Source organism: Schistocerca piceifrons, chromosome 2 (assembly GCF_021461385.2).
Source record: "Schistocerca piceifrons isolate TAMUIC-IGC-003096 chromosome 2, iqSchPice1.1, whole genome shotgun sequence".
NCBI classification, from domain to species: Eukaryota; Metazoa; Arthropoda; class Insecta; order Orthoptera; family Acrididae; genus Schistocerca; species Schistocerca piceifrons.
Genome location: NC_060139.1, coordinates 1107663038 through 1107678506, shown reverse-complemented (window position 1 = coordinate 1107678506; position 15469 = coordinate 1107663038). Strand labels below are relative to the sequence as shown.

At 41.8% G+C, this 15469-nt stretch overlaps 1 protein-coding gene across 8 annotated transcripts in view; it reads right to left on the bottom strand.

Moving 5' to 3' along the window:
• The window catches only part of LOC124776255 (thiamine transporter 1-like), a 562692-nt gene that overhangs the window by 181623 nt on the left and 365600 nt on the right, over positions 1 to 15469 (bottom strand). The window lies entirely within an intron of this gene.

Below are 15469 nucleotides of genomic sequence, written 5' to 3'. Positions count from 1 at the left end.
GATTGTGGCCAGTGAAAATTATGAAAGGACGAGTTTCTACAGATGGGCAGAAGTAGTTTACTGCATCAAACATCACAAGCAACTCAGAATCGTAAGGACTCCTAGTGCACTACGACTCTGAAAGCTTCTGTGAGCAGAAACCGAGTACCTGTGAGGTGTTACCATCACATTGTTGAAGCACTGCACCTATGGCTGTCTGGCTAGCATCCACGACCATGGGCAAACATCATTGTGGACTGTGCAAGTGGGCATGACTGCTTTTTTGAGGCTCTGATTGGATATAATAAATCTTATTTCCATCGCATCTGTCCAGTTAATGGGAATCCCTCCTTTCGAGGTAGGGTGAAATGACTCTGCAGTCAGGGGCTCCAGCACCATTAGGCATATGACACTGATAAAAATTTATTGTTTTAAGATAGCGGCGTAAGTCTTCGGATGTCTGTGGGTGCGTCATGTTCAGGATCACCTGTACCTTGCGAGGTAGTGTTGTGGATACTCTTGGGATGATTAAATGCCCTAGACACTCAATCTCTGTGACTCTGAATATACTTTTAGAGGGGTTAATGAGGATGTCAGCCTCACTCAGGTGCCGAAAGATGGTCAGTAGGCAGCAGCTGTGGAGTTCAGGAGACTTCAAATAGATGAGGATGTCACTGAGGTTCGCAAAACACCACAATAAGCATTGTAAGATGCCATCCAGGAAACGCTGCCAGGTCTTGGCAGCATTCCAAAGGCCAAACATCATGTACAAGCTTTCGAAAAGCCCAAGGGCGTGATAATTGCTTCAGGTGCCACAGGGATCTGCATGAATGAGTTTGCCCAGTCAATATAGCTGAGCCTCCCAGGGCACGGCTAAAATACTGCAGGTGCAGTACCAGATATCAGTTTGTCACTGTTCATGCATTTAAGGCATGATAGTCTCTGCATGGATGCCACAAATTATTTTTCTTTAGCACTAAGAGCATTGCAGAGGACCACATGTTGCATGATAGCTGAACAATATCCTGTCGCAACTCAGCCTTTGCTCTATAGTGATTTGCTAAGCGCAAGTCCATGTGGACAGCACGAGGAGGGCAGACTGTACATAGTCACTATATAGTGGACTGTTGAATGTTGGACGTCCCTCAGTGTAACGGGTGGGTGTGTGAATTCTCGAAATTTGTCCTGTACGTCTGCACACAGTGTGAGGGAAGAAGGTGGCCAGCCACTGCTGTCCCACTATTTTCAAATTTGTTGTCAAATCAATTAGCATGTTGCTAAATATGTCAGCTAATAAGTTGTAGCGGTTGAGGAAATCTGCACCCAGGATTGGGTCATTGACATTAGCCACAGTAAATATCCATGGGAATGTAAGACACTGTCCAAGGTCCCAATTTCAGTGACAAATGCCATGCAATTGTATTGTAAACTGTTGCCACTGAAAAAGACAGTGTCTTGGCCTTCTGGCAGTCTCTTAGCATAGATCGAGAGAAAACAAACAGATCTGTAATAGTGTCAACAATTTATTTCATACTACCAGCCCTTTCCATTAAAAAGAGACACCTGGATAATGGACCACAGCAAGGTGCACCTAGGCACGGTTGCAGCTGGCATTTGGGTGCAAGCAGAGAGGCCAACACTTTGTCGCTTCCTTGCAAAAGCTGGCATGATACCAGAAAAACCCATTCGGCAGCTGCTCTAATGCCATTGGAGTACCTGCAAAACTGCTGATACCACACTGCCGGTTGACCGCATGCACTTGTGTTGGAACACTGTGCTTCCGGATAGCATGAGGACCTGCAGATGGAGCAGGAACTGAAATGGCTTCCTGTCACCTTACTCTCCCACTGGACTAACTCCTCTCTTAGGCACTTACACTACTGGCCATTAAAATTGCTACGCCAGAAAGATGACGTGCTACAGACGCGAAATTTAACTGACAGGAAGAAGATGCAGTGATGTGCAAATGATTAGCTTTTCAGAGCATTCACACAAGGTTGGCACCAGTGGCAACACCCACAACGTGCTGACATGAGGAAAGTTTCCAACCGATTTCTCATACACAAACAGCAGTTGACCAGCATTGCCTGGTGAAACGTCATTGTGATGCCTCGTGTAAGGAGGAGAAATGCATACCATCACGTTTCTGACTTTGATAAAGGTTGGAGTGTAGCCCAGCACGATTGTGTGATAAAGGTCGGATTGTAGCCCAGCACGATTGTGGTTTATCGTATCACGACACTGCTGCTCACGTTGGTCGAGATCCAATGACTGTTAGCAGAATATGGAATCGGTGGGTTCAGGAGGGTAATACGGAATGCCGTGCTGGATCCCAATGGCCTCATATCACTAGCAGTCAAGATGACAGGTATCTTATCTGCATGGCTGTAACGGATCCTGCAGCCACGTCTCGATCCCCGAGTCAACAGATGGGGACATTTTCAATACAACAACAATCTGCACGAACAGTTTGATGACGTTTGCAGCAGCATGGACTATCAGCTCAGAGACCACGGCTGCGATTACCCTTGACGCTCCATCACAGACAGGAGCCCCTGCGATGGTGTATTCAACGACGAACCTGGGTGCACGAATGGCAAAACGTCATTTTTTCAGATGAATCCAGGTTCTGTTTACAGCATCATGATGGTCGCATCCATGTTGGCGACATGGTGGTGAACGCACATCGGAAGTGTATATTAGTCATCACCGTACTGGTGTATCACCTGGCGTGATGGTATGGGGTGCCATTGGTTACACGTCTCAGTCACCTCTTGTTCACATTGACGGCAGTTTGAACTGTAGATGTTACATTTCAGATGTGTTACGAACCATGGCTCTACCCTTCATTCGAGCCCTGCGAAACCCTACATTTCAGTAGGATAATGCACGACTGCATGTTGCAGGTCCTGTACGGGCCTTTCTGGATACAGAAAATGTTCAAATGCTGCCCTGGCCAGCACATTCTCCAGATCTCTCACCAATTGAAAATGTCTGGTCGATGGTGGCTGAGCAACAGGCTTGTCACAATACGCCAGTCACTACTCTTGATGAACTGTGGTATCGTGTTGAAGCTGCATGGGCAGCTGTACCTGCACACACCACATAAGCTCTGTTTGACTCAATGCCCAGGCATATCAAGGCCGTTATTACGGCCAGAGGTGCTTGTTCTGGGTACTGATTCCTCAGGATCTATGCAGCCAAATTGCGTGAAAATGTAATCACATGTCAGTTCTAGTAGGATGTATTTGTCCAATGAATACCCATTCATCATCTGTATTTCTTCTTGGTGAAGCAATTTTGAAGGCCAGTAGTGTATATGAAGACAGGATCGGCAGGGCGGTGATTATGTTCTGCATTTCAGTTGCATAGTCTTGATCTAGCTGGCTCACGACATGCCAGAATTTGGTGATTTTGCAAGTGATGTTGTTGCTCAGGAAAACTGCCTCAATTTGGCTGATCCACAAACTTGGGTCCAGAGGAAAGAAGGACAGCAACTTATCCAAAACACATCCTGCATTGGCTGCCCCTCCCATAACAGTGGAGAGTGCATACGGAGAGTGCCTGTAGCTCGATCTCCAGTCCCTGCATACTAGCAGTTCATTTATTGTCTTTTGTCTGCTGTCTACTGTCTCTTGCAGTTCTTCCAAAGTCATCATTCTGCTTTAGCACCAAGTTCAGGATGGTAGAGCACTTGCAGTTCCACATAACTCACACTGATCAAACTTTGTCACCATGTATTTGGCCTAGCCATCACATATGGGTCACAAATGAAGGGGGAACATGTGACCGCGTACATGTCAGTCACGCAGTGAGCCAACATTACTGTCACACCCATGCACTTTGTTCACGATGTAGGCTATGGTGATTGTGTGGTAATGAGAACTGATAAGAACACTTGCCGAAAATGTTTTTATTCTGTCAAATGGGTAAATGAATGAGTGATAAAAATCAGATCACACCACAATGTCCATTAAACGGTGATGGTGATAAATGTGTTTGCACAAAAGTTCCAATCAAACACCAATGTTGGAGGGTATACACTCCTCGGTGATGAGCATGTCATCTGATCGTGTGAGCGTGGGAGAACAATGGACGCAAATACTGAATGAAATGAACCTTTTTCTCATGACCCAAGGGCACCATATGTTTTACAGATGGGATGAAGACGGAAATGAATGGAGAGTACCAAACAACCCTCTGTACGCATCTGTGGGACGCTAGCATTAAGTTCAACTCATGTGGCCTGCAGATTGAAGTTAAGACTCTGGAAATAAGCATCTGTACTGTACAGCAGCTCAGTTTGCACTGCCATTGCTTTTTTCTTGGCTCACATCCACGTGCGACAAACGTTGCTGCAATTTTGTCTATCGGCTGGTATGCACATTAACGGATGCAGGTGACTTGGGACGGTCGTGAGCAATTCTGGGTCTGTTCAAAAATATTTCGGGCTTGCAGCCAGCTGTCGTGAACTTCATTGCATGATATTTTGGCTGGAAAACTGCCAGCCATCTTCAGGTGAGCCGAACGGGGACTAACGAAGAAGTTCTCCGCTCCAGCTTATATAGTGCGCTGATAGTAATGCCGCGCATGCGTTGCAATTGTGTGGACAGAGGGGCCACACCACCCAGCGGCAGCGCCCTCACTGGTGGAACTGCAGTACTCAGGTGCCGTCAGTATTGTCGCTGGCCGCAGCTGTCGAAGTCTTCGAGCAAATTTTGGAGATGACGGGATTCCATGCGTTATCTAATTGGTAACCACTGTCACGGTACATTAGATTTCCCACAATGCGTATTTCAACTGATTCTTTGATAATGGAGTCCCAAAAAGTTGTTGCAGTGGCCAAAATCGAAGTTTTGTCCTACTTCATTGAATGTCCGCTTGAAATACAATGTTCCGCAACTGTAGACTTACTGGGTTGTAGTAGGTGAATGCAACGTTGATGTTCTGTACAACGCTCTACTGCAGAAGACAGGAATTTACAAAATACCGTGCCAATGTGGTATGGCCTATATAGGACAGACAATGCGTACAGCCTGAAATCTTTTTGAACAGTTGATTTGCCGTGAAAATTTCAAATTTTACAACTCTGGGTCTCTTCATACATTTTTGCAGCACAGCTGCCACAGACACAGCAAAAGTGCTCGAATAGCATAGGAGATGTTCAGTGTAGTTGAAGAAAGGATAAAATACAAAAATGCTGAAAATGGAGCAGGCAAAAGGGAATACATAACTCTAGAAAGACATACTGAGAGAGAATGGAAAATGGCTCAGCAGGAATGGTTAGAGGACAAGCACAAGGATGTAGAAAGAATAGATGCCACCTACAAGAAAATTAATGAGTCCTTTGGAGAAAAGAGAAGTAGCACTATGAATATTAACACCTCACATCGTAGGCAAGTGCTGAACAAGGAACAGAAAATGGAAAGGTGGAAGGAGGGTCTGTAAAAGGAAAACAAACTTGACGACAATATTATAGAAAGCAAAGAGGAAGTAGGCTAAGATGAGATGGGAGATACGATGTTGTTGTTGTTGTTGTTGTTGTTGTTGTGGTCTTCAGTCCTGAGACTGGTTTGATGCAGCTTTCCATGCTCCCCCATCCTGCGCAAGCTCCTTCATCTCCCAGTACCTACTGCAACCTACATCCTTACGAATCTGCTTAGTGTATTCATCTCTTGGTCTCCTACGATTTTTACCCTCCACGCTGCCCTCCAATAGTAAATTGGTGATCCCTTGATGACTCAGAAATTGTCCTACCAACCGATCCCTTCTTCTAGTCAAGTTGTGCCACAAACTCCTCTTCTCCCCAATTGTATTCAATGCCTACTCATTAGTTATGTGATCTACCCATCTAATCTTCAGCATTCTTCTGTAGCACCACATTTTGAAAACTTCTATTCTCTTCTTGTCTAAACTATTCATCATCCATGTTTCACTTCCATACATGGCTACATTCCACACAAATACTTTCAGAAACGACTTCCTGACATTTAAATCTATACTCGATGTTAACAAATTTTTCTTCTTCAGAAACGCTTTCCTTGCCATTGCCAGTCTACATTTTATATCCTCTCTACTTCGACCATCATCAGTTATTTTTCTCCCCAAATAGCAAAACTCCTTTCCTACTTTAAGTGTCTCATTTCATAATCTAATTGCCTCAGCATCACCCGATTTAATTCGACTATATTCTATTATCCTGGTTTTGCTTTTGTTGATGTTCATCTTATACCCTTCTTTCAAGACACTGTCCATTCTGTTCAACTGCTCTTCCAAGTCCTTTGCTGTCTCTGACAGAATTACAATGTCATCGGCAAACCTCAAAGTTTTTATTTCTTCTCCATGGATTTTAATACCTACTCCGAACTTTTCTTTTGTTTCCTTTACTGCTTGCTCAATATACACATTGAATAGCATCGGGGAGAGGCTACAACCCTGTCTCACTCCCTTCCCAACCACTGCTTCCCTTTCATGTCCCTCGACTCTTATAACTGCCATATGCTTTCTGTACAAATTGTAAATAGCCTTTTGTTCCCTGAATTTTACCCCTGCCACCTTCAGAATTTGAAAGAGAGTATTCCAGTCAACATTGACAACAGCTTTCTCTAAGTCTACAAATGCTGGAAACATAGGTTTGCCTTTCCTTAAATCTTTCGTCTAAGATAAGTCATAGGGTCAGTATTGCCTCACGTGTTCCAACATTTCTACGGAATCCAAACTGATCTTCCCCGAGGTCCACTTCTACCAGTTTTTCCATTTGTCTGTAAAGGATTCACGTTAGTATTTTGCAGCTGTGACTTATTAAACTGATAGTTCGGTAATTTTCAGATCTGTCAACACATGCTTTCTTTGGGATTGGAATTATTATATTCTTCTTGAAGTCTGAGGGAATTTCACGTGTCTCATACATCTTGCTCACCAGATGATATAGTTTTGTTAGGACTGGCTCTCCCAAGGCTGTCAGTAGTTCTGATGGAATGTGGTCTACTCCCAGGGCCTTGTTTCGACTTAGGTCCTTCAGTGCTCTGTCAAACTCTTCACGCAGTATCACATCTCCCATTTCATCTTCATCTACCTCCTCTTCTATTTCCATAATATTGTCCTCAAGAACATCGCCCCTGTATAGACCCTCTACATACTCCTTCCACTTTTCTGCTTTCCCTTCTTTGCTTAGAACTGGGCTTCCATCTGAGCTCTTGATATTCATGTAAGTGGTTCTCTTTTCTCCAAACGTCTATTTAATTTTCCTGTAGGCAGTATCTATCTACCCCTAGTGAGATAAGCCTCTACATCCTTACTTTTGTCCTCTAGCCATCCCTGCTTAGCCATTTTGCACTTCCTGTCGATCTCAGTTTTGAGACGTTTGTATTCCTTTTTGCCTGCTTCACTTACTGCATTTTTGTATTTTCTCCTTTCATCAATTAAATTCAGTATCTCTTCTGTTACCCAAGGATTTCTACTATCCCTCGTCTTTTCACCTACTTGATCCTCTGCTGCCTTCACTATTTCATTCCTCAAAGCTACCCATTCTTCTTCTACTGTATTTCCTTCCCCCATTCCTGTCAATTGTTCCCTTATGCTCTCCCTGAAACTCTGTACAACCTCTGTATCTTTCAGTTTATCCAGGTCCCATCTCCTTAAACTCCCACATTTTTGCAGTTTCTTCAGTTTTAATCTACAGTTCATAACCAATAGATTGTGGTCAGAGTCCACATCTGCCCCTGGAAATGTCTTACAATTTAAAATCTGGTTCCTAAATATCTATCTTGCCATTATAAAATCTATCTGAAACCTTTTAGTATCTCCAGGGTTCTTCCATGTATACAACCTTCTTTCATGATTCTTGAACCAAGTGTTAGCTATGATTAAGTTGTGCTTTGTGCAAGATTCTATCAGGCGGCTTCCTCTTTCATTTCTTAGCCCCAATCCATATTCGCCTACTACGTTTCCTTCTCTTCGTTTTCCTACTGTCGAATTTGTCACCCATGACTATTGAATTTTTGTCTCCCTTCACTACCTGAATAATTTGTTTTATCTCATCATACATTTCATCAATTTCTTCGTCATCTGCAGAGCTAGTTGGCATATAAACTTGTACTACTGTAGTAGGCGTGGGCTTCGTGTCTATCTTGGCCACAATAATGCATTCACTATGCTCTTTGTAGTAGCTTACCTGCACTCCTACTTTTTTATTCATTATTAAACCTACTCCTGCATTACCCCTATTTGATTTTTTATTTATAACCCTGTATTCACCTGACCAAAAGTCTTGTTCCTCCTGCCACCGAACTTCACTAATTCCCACTATATCTAACTTTAACCTATCCATTTCCCGTTTTAAATTTTCTAACCTACCTGCCCGATTAAGGGATCTGACATTCCACACTCTGATCCGTAGAACGGCAGTTTGCTTCCTCCTGATAACGACGTCCTCTTGAGTATTCCCCGGAGATCCGAATGGGGGACTATTTTACCTCCGGAATATTTTACACAAGAGGACGCCATCATCATTTAATCATACAGTAAAGCTGCATGCCCTCAGGAAAAATTATGGCTGTTGTTTCCCCTTGCTTTCAGCCATTCGCAGTACTACAAATTAAGGCCATTTTGGTTAGTGTTACAGGGCCTGATCAGTCAATCATTCAGACTGTTGCCCTTGCAACTACTGAAAAGGCTGCTGCCCCTCTTCAGGAACCACACATTTGTCTGGCCTCTCAACAGATACCCCTCAGTTGTGGTTGCACCTATGGTACAGCTATCTGTATCATTGAGGCACGCAAGCCTCCCCACCAACGGCAAGGTCCATGGTTCATGGGGGAGGAGGCGAGGTGGGCGGGGGGGGGGGGGGGGGGGGGGAGATATGATACCACCAGAAAAATTGACAGAGCATTAAAAGACCTATGTGGAAACAAAGCCCTGAAATACGTAACATTGCCTGAGATTTAGCAAGGCTGCCATGGCAAAACTACTGTGAAAGAAAAGAAGTACTATCAGACTTCATTATGAATGTAATAATTTCTGTTCCAAATAATGCAAGCATTGACAGGTGTGACTATTACTGTACCATTAGCTTAATAAGGCATGGCTGCAAAATGCTGACACAAATTATTGACAGAAGAACTCAAAACTGGTAAAGGCTGACTTCAGTTTGGGTAGGTGAGGGATGTTTAAACACGCAAGCCAATATTGCCCCTATGGCTTATCTTAGAAGCTAGGTTAAAGAAAGACAAACTAGTATTCACAGGATATATTCATTCAGAGAAAGTTTTCCACAATGTTGACTGGAACTCTCTCTTTGAAATTGTGATGATAGTAGAGATAAAATACAAGGGGTAATTGGTCATTTACAACTTGTATAGCCACCATACAGTAGTTATAAGAATCAAAGAGCATGAAAAGGAAGCAGTGGTCGACAAAGTAGTGAAACAGGGATGCAGCATATTTCCGATGTTACTCAATCTATACATTCAGCAAACAGTGATGCGAACCAAGGAGAAATTTGGAAACTGAATTAAAGTTGAGGGAGAAATAGAGCCATGAAAAGAGATTATGCGATGAATATCAACAACCATAAAAGAATGGTGAAAGAATACAGCTGAAATAAATCAGGTGATGCTGAGGGAATCAGACAGTAAATGTAGTGCAGGATTTTTGCTATATGGGCACCAAAATAATTGATGACAGCCAAAGTTGGAGCCATACAAAATGCAGACTAGCAACAACTAGAAAAGCATTTCTGAAAATGAGGAATTTGTTAACATCTGCTATGAATTTAAATATTAGGAAGTCCTTTCTAGATGTATTTGTCTGGAGTGTACTAGTGTACATAAGTGAAATGGTCAAGATGAGCAGTTGTGAGTAGAAGATAACAGAAACTTTTAAAATGTGATGCTATAAAATAATGATGAAGATTAGATGGGTACATCACATAACTAATGAAGTGAAAGAAGATATTTATGGCACAACTTGACTAAAAAAAGGGATCGGTTGTGATGACTTACCGTAAGACACCAGAGACTAGTCAGTTTGGGAATGGAGGGAGGGGTGGGGATAGGGGAGGTAAAAATTGTAGAGTTAGGACTTTATATGAACACAATAAGCAAGTTCAAAGAGTATACATTGCAGTAATTATTCACAGATGAAAAAGCTTGCACAGGATAGACTAGTATGGTGAGCTGCTTCAAACCTGTCTTTTGACTGAAAACAACAACAACAACAACAACAGGGAAGGACTGCAAGGATGATCCAAAATTTGTTTGGACCACAAGACAGAGGCTGAAGAAACAGAACTGGGAGAGAGTCTACTTATTGAGTTACATTTTAAATTATAAATCTAGAAATAAACTGTAACCCTCCAACATATTACTGCCATACAGATTGTGAGGGCAAGATTAAACTAATTACAGCATGCACAGAGGTGTTTAAACAATCATTCTTGTCTCGCCCCATGCATGAATGGAATGTGAAGAAGTCTTTAATAACTGGTACAACAGGGAGTACTCTCTTTCATGTACTTCACAGTGGTTTTCAGAGTATGGATGTTCACTGAAGTGCATGGGAAAGTGTCTTCTTTGAGTGAGTGCAGGTAGACTTAGTGACTTGGATAAAATTTTTATTTACTGTGATGAATGGCAGTGTGTGCCAATTGTGGGAAAATGCAATGTAATCCAAGGCAGTATAAAATTTATCCTGTAATATAAGAATACTGTATTAGTAATGTGCTGTTTCACACAGTCATAGTGATTAAACACCTATGAGTAATGCTGCAAAGTGATGGAGCAAGCAATAGGACCATCAACAGGTAATGTGAATGGTCAGCACTGCAATATTGTGAAAATTCTAGGACCATGTAGGTCATTTGTACAGAAGGCAGCTTAATGAACACTTGTACAACCCATTCTTGAGAATTGCACAGGTGTCTGGGATCACTATCATGGGTATTAAAGGAAGACATCAAAGAAATTCTGGAGCATACTGCTACATTTGGTAGCAGCAGTTTCGATCAACATGTGTTACAGAGGCTTCATGAACTAAAATTGGAATTACTGGAGGAAAGATTATGTTCTTTTCATGGAATGCTATTCAGAAAGTTTAGAGAACTGGAATGATCCTATGGTCATCAACACACATTTTGCACAGAGACCACAAAGGCAAGGTAATAGAAATAAGGGGCCTTACAGACGTATACAGTCAGTCAGTTTTCACTCCTTCTATCTGTGAGTAGAACAAGAAAATGAACAACCACCAGCGGTGTCAGGTTCGCTCTGCCATGCAGTGAATGTTGGCTTGTGAAGCATGCAGCGTATGGTGGCTTGTGAAGCATGCATGAAATGCCACCACCAAAATTTGGCCAAGAGATAGCTGAACCAACCAGTTGGCTAGCATGTAGCACAACATAGTGTGCTCGACTTCAACAGGCTGTTTCATCTATTTTTTTTTTCTCCTCAAACACCACTTTTTCTAAACTGCAGTGGTGGGAAGTCTCCCTGAAACAAACCTTCATGCCCATAATGCCCCCTGCCCTCAACTATCACTAGTCTCTGTCCTCTATCTGCCTCTATGCCCTTCCCTGTGTCGAGCCTCACACACACCTTCCATCCCCCCCCCCCCTCCTCACCCCTTCACCACCCCACCCAGTCCATCTACATAGTTCTTTCCTTTTCTCTGTTCTTTCTTTTTGCCCCAAAGCACAGCCTCCAGAGGATACAGATCTTCCTCCATTCCTAACAGTGGCTGTGTGTGTGTGTGTGTGTGTGTGTGTGTGTGTGTGTGTGTGTTGGTGGGTGGGCATGTGGGTGGCTGGGCACATGCATGTGAATATACATCTGGTGAAGGACTTAATATGACACCTTAACTAACTGCCTATTTTTGAATGTGTCTGTCTGCTAGTCAACACCTCTTCTACGAGGTGAGTGGTAATCTACATTACCATATGGCTAACCCGGTTCATCATTTATGGTTCATGATTCACAATGCATGGATTACGTTGCAGGCTGCATTTCTAATGGGTCCCAGCGGCAAAAAAATTTCAGTTCAGTATTTCATATAATTACCATCCAAAATTAAAAATTTAAAATACTGCCATAATTTATTAATTAAAATGTATAACATTATGTGTCCCCCCCTCCCCCCCCACCCCCAATGAAAAACGGACCTTCCCATTGGTGGGGAAACTCGCATCCCTCAGCAATACAGATAGCCGTACAATAGGTGAAACCACAATGGAGAGGTATCTGTTGAGAGGCCAGACAAATGTGTGGTTCCTGAAGACGGGCAGCTGTCTTACCAGTAGTTGCAGGGGCAACATCCTGAATGATTGACTGATCTGTTCTTGTAATATCATCCAAAACAGCCTTGCTCTGCTGGTACTGTGTATGAGTGGAAGCAAGGGAAACTACAGCCAAAATTTTTCCTAAGGACATTCAGCTTTACTATATGGTTAAATGATGATTGCATCATCTTGGGTAAAATATTCCAGAGGTAAAATAGTACCCCATTCAGATCTCCAGGTGGGAAATACTCAGGAGGATGTCGTTATCAGGAGAAACGAAACCAGTGTTCTATGGATTGGAGCATGGACTGTCACACCTCTTAATTGGGCAGGTAGGTTAGAAAATTTAAAAATGGAAGTGGATAGGATAAAGTTAGATATAGTGGGAATTAGTGAGGTTTGGTGGCAGGAGGAACAAGGCTTCTGGCTGGGTGAATACAGGGTTATAAATACAAAATCAAATAACGATAATGCAGGAGTGGGTTTAATAATGAATAAAAATAAAAAAGAGGAATGTGGATACACTACTGCGAACAGCATAGTGAATGCATTATTGTAGCCAAGACAGACACGAAGCCAGCACCTACCACAGCAGTACAAATTTATAAGCCAACGAGCTTCACAGACAATGAAGAGATTGAAAAAATGTATGATGCGATAGAAGTTATTCAGATGGTTAAGGGAGATGAAAATTTAGTAGTCACGGGGGATTGGAATGCGACTGTAGGAAAAGGAAGGGAAGGAAAAGTAGTAGATTGAAAGGGGAAGCTGCCTGGTACACTTTTGCACAAAGCATTACGTAATCATCACTGAAACATGGTTTAACAATCATGAAAGGAGATTGTATATGTGGAAGACACCTGGAGGCACCAGAAGGTTTCAGTTTGGTTACATAATGGTCAGGCAGAGGCTTCAGAACCAGCTTTGAAATTGTAAGACATTTCCAGAAGCAGATGTGGACTCTCACTATAATTTATTGGTTGTGAACAGTAGACTAGAACTGAAGAAACTGCAAAAAGGTAGGAATTTAAGGAGCTGGGACCTGGATAAACTGAAAGAACCAGAAGTTGTAGAGAGTTTCAGAGAGAGAATTAGTGAACGACTGACAAGAACAGGGAAAAGAAATACAGTAGAAGAAGAATGAGTGGCTTTGAGAGATTAAATAGTGAAGGCAGCTCAGGATCAATTAGGTAAAAAGATGAGGGCTAGTAGAAATCCTTGGATAACAGAAGAGATATTGAATTTAATTGACAAAAGGAAAAAATATAAAAGTGCAGCAAATGAAACAGGCAAAAAAGAATAGAAACGTCACAAAAATGAAATCGACAGGAAGTGCAAAATGGCTAAGCAGGGATGGCTAGAGGACAAATGTAAGGATGTAGAATCATGTATCACTAGGGGTAAGATAGATACTGCCTACAGGAAAATTAAAGAGATCTTTGGAGAAAAGAGAACCACATGCATGAATATCAAGAGCTCAGATAGAAAACCCATCCTTAGTAAAGAAAGGAAAGCACAAATGTGGGAGGAATATATAGAGGGTCTATACAAAGGCAATGTACTTCAGGGCAATATTATGGAAATGGAAGAGGACATGGGAGATATGGTACAGCATGAAGAATTTGACAGAGAATTGAAAGACCTAAATCACAACAAGGTCCTTGAGGTAGAAAACATTCCATTAGAACTACTGATAGCTATGAGGGAGCCAGCCACAACAAAACTCTTCCATCTGCTGAGCAAGATGTATGACACAGGCAAAATACCCCCAGACTTCAACAAGAATAAAATAATACCAATCGCAAGGAAAGCAGGTGTTGACAGGTGTGAAAATTATTGAACTATCGGTTTAATAAGTCATGGCTGCAAAATACTAACATGAACTCTTCACAGACAAATCGAAAAACTGGCAGGAGCTGAACCTTGGGAAAGATCAGTTTGGATTCCATAGAAATGTTGGAACCCGCGAGGCAATACTGACCCTAACACTTACATTACAAGGTAGGTTAAGGAAAGGCAAACCTATGTTTATAGCATTGGTAGACTTACAGAAAGCTTTCGCAATGCTGACTGGAATACTCTGTTTCAAATTCTGAAGGTGGGAGGTGTAAAATACAGGGAGTGAAATGCTATTTACAATTTCTACAGAAACCAGATGGCAGTTACAAGAGTAGGAATTAAAATCCATGGAGGAGAAATAAAAACTTTGAGGTATGCCGGCAACATTTTAGTTCTGTCAGAGACATCAAAGGACTTGGAAGAGCATTTGAATGGAATGGACAGTGTCCTGAAAGGAGAATATAATAAGTACATCAACAAAAGCAAAACAAGGATAATGGAATGTAGTCAATTTAGATCAGGTGATGCTGGGGGTACTAGATTAGGAAATGAGATACTTAAAGTAGTAAATGAGATTTTTGCTATTTGGGGAGTAAAATAACTGATGATGGTCAAAGTAGAGAGGATATAAAGTGTAGACTGGCTATGGCAAGGAAATAGTTTCTGAAGGAGAGGAATTTGTTAGCATGGAGTAGGGATTGAAGTGTCAGAAAGTCTTTTCAGAAAGTGTTTGTATGGAGTGTAGCCATGTATGGAAGTGAAACATTCTAATATTGCGTCCTGCCCGCAACGTAATAATGTACTATTTTCCTTTCCTATCGAAACATCAAAAGTTAAAGATATAATTTAATCTTTGTGCCAATTAACTGCACTGCAAGTCAGTGAATATGTAGACCCAGGATAATGAGAATGGCATAGCATTATCATCTGTATTTTGTCCTATATAAGAATGCGCACTAGTCTTTTCTTTCTCTCTCTTTAGTCACGCGCCTTTCCGACAGCACCTTACGCTATCAGACTCCTACATTCTTCCATTTTGTTTCAAATGAACTGAAATTGTATTCCTGTTAGGAATTTGTTTAGTTGTGTCATTATTATCGGCAACTGCAATTACCAAAATGACTTTACTATGAATATTTTTCTTTTGCTCCAGAATCAAGCTGAGATTTCTGTAATTTCGACATGTTTCACCAAAATATGGCACAATTCTTTATTTTGTTCAGAACTGTGTGATTAGTGTTTGAGATGTCAGATGTCTGTATAAACAACTTACTTTGTGAAATAATAATTGATTAATTTGGCATTTCCGCTTTGATTTCATACTAATGGTTATCAATCCCCAATTTATACAATGTTACAGATTTTGCTTTACTACATTTT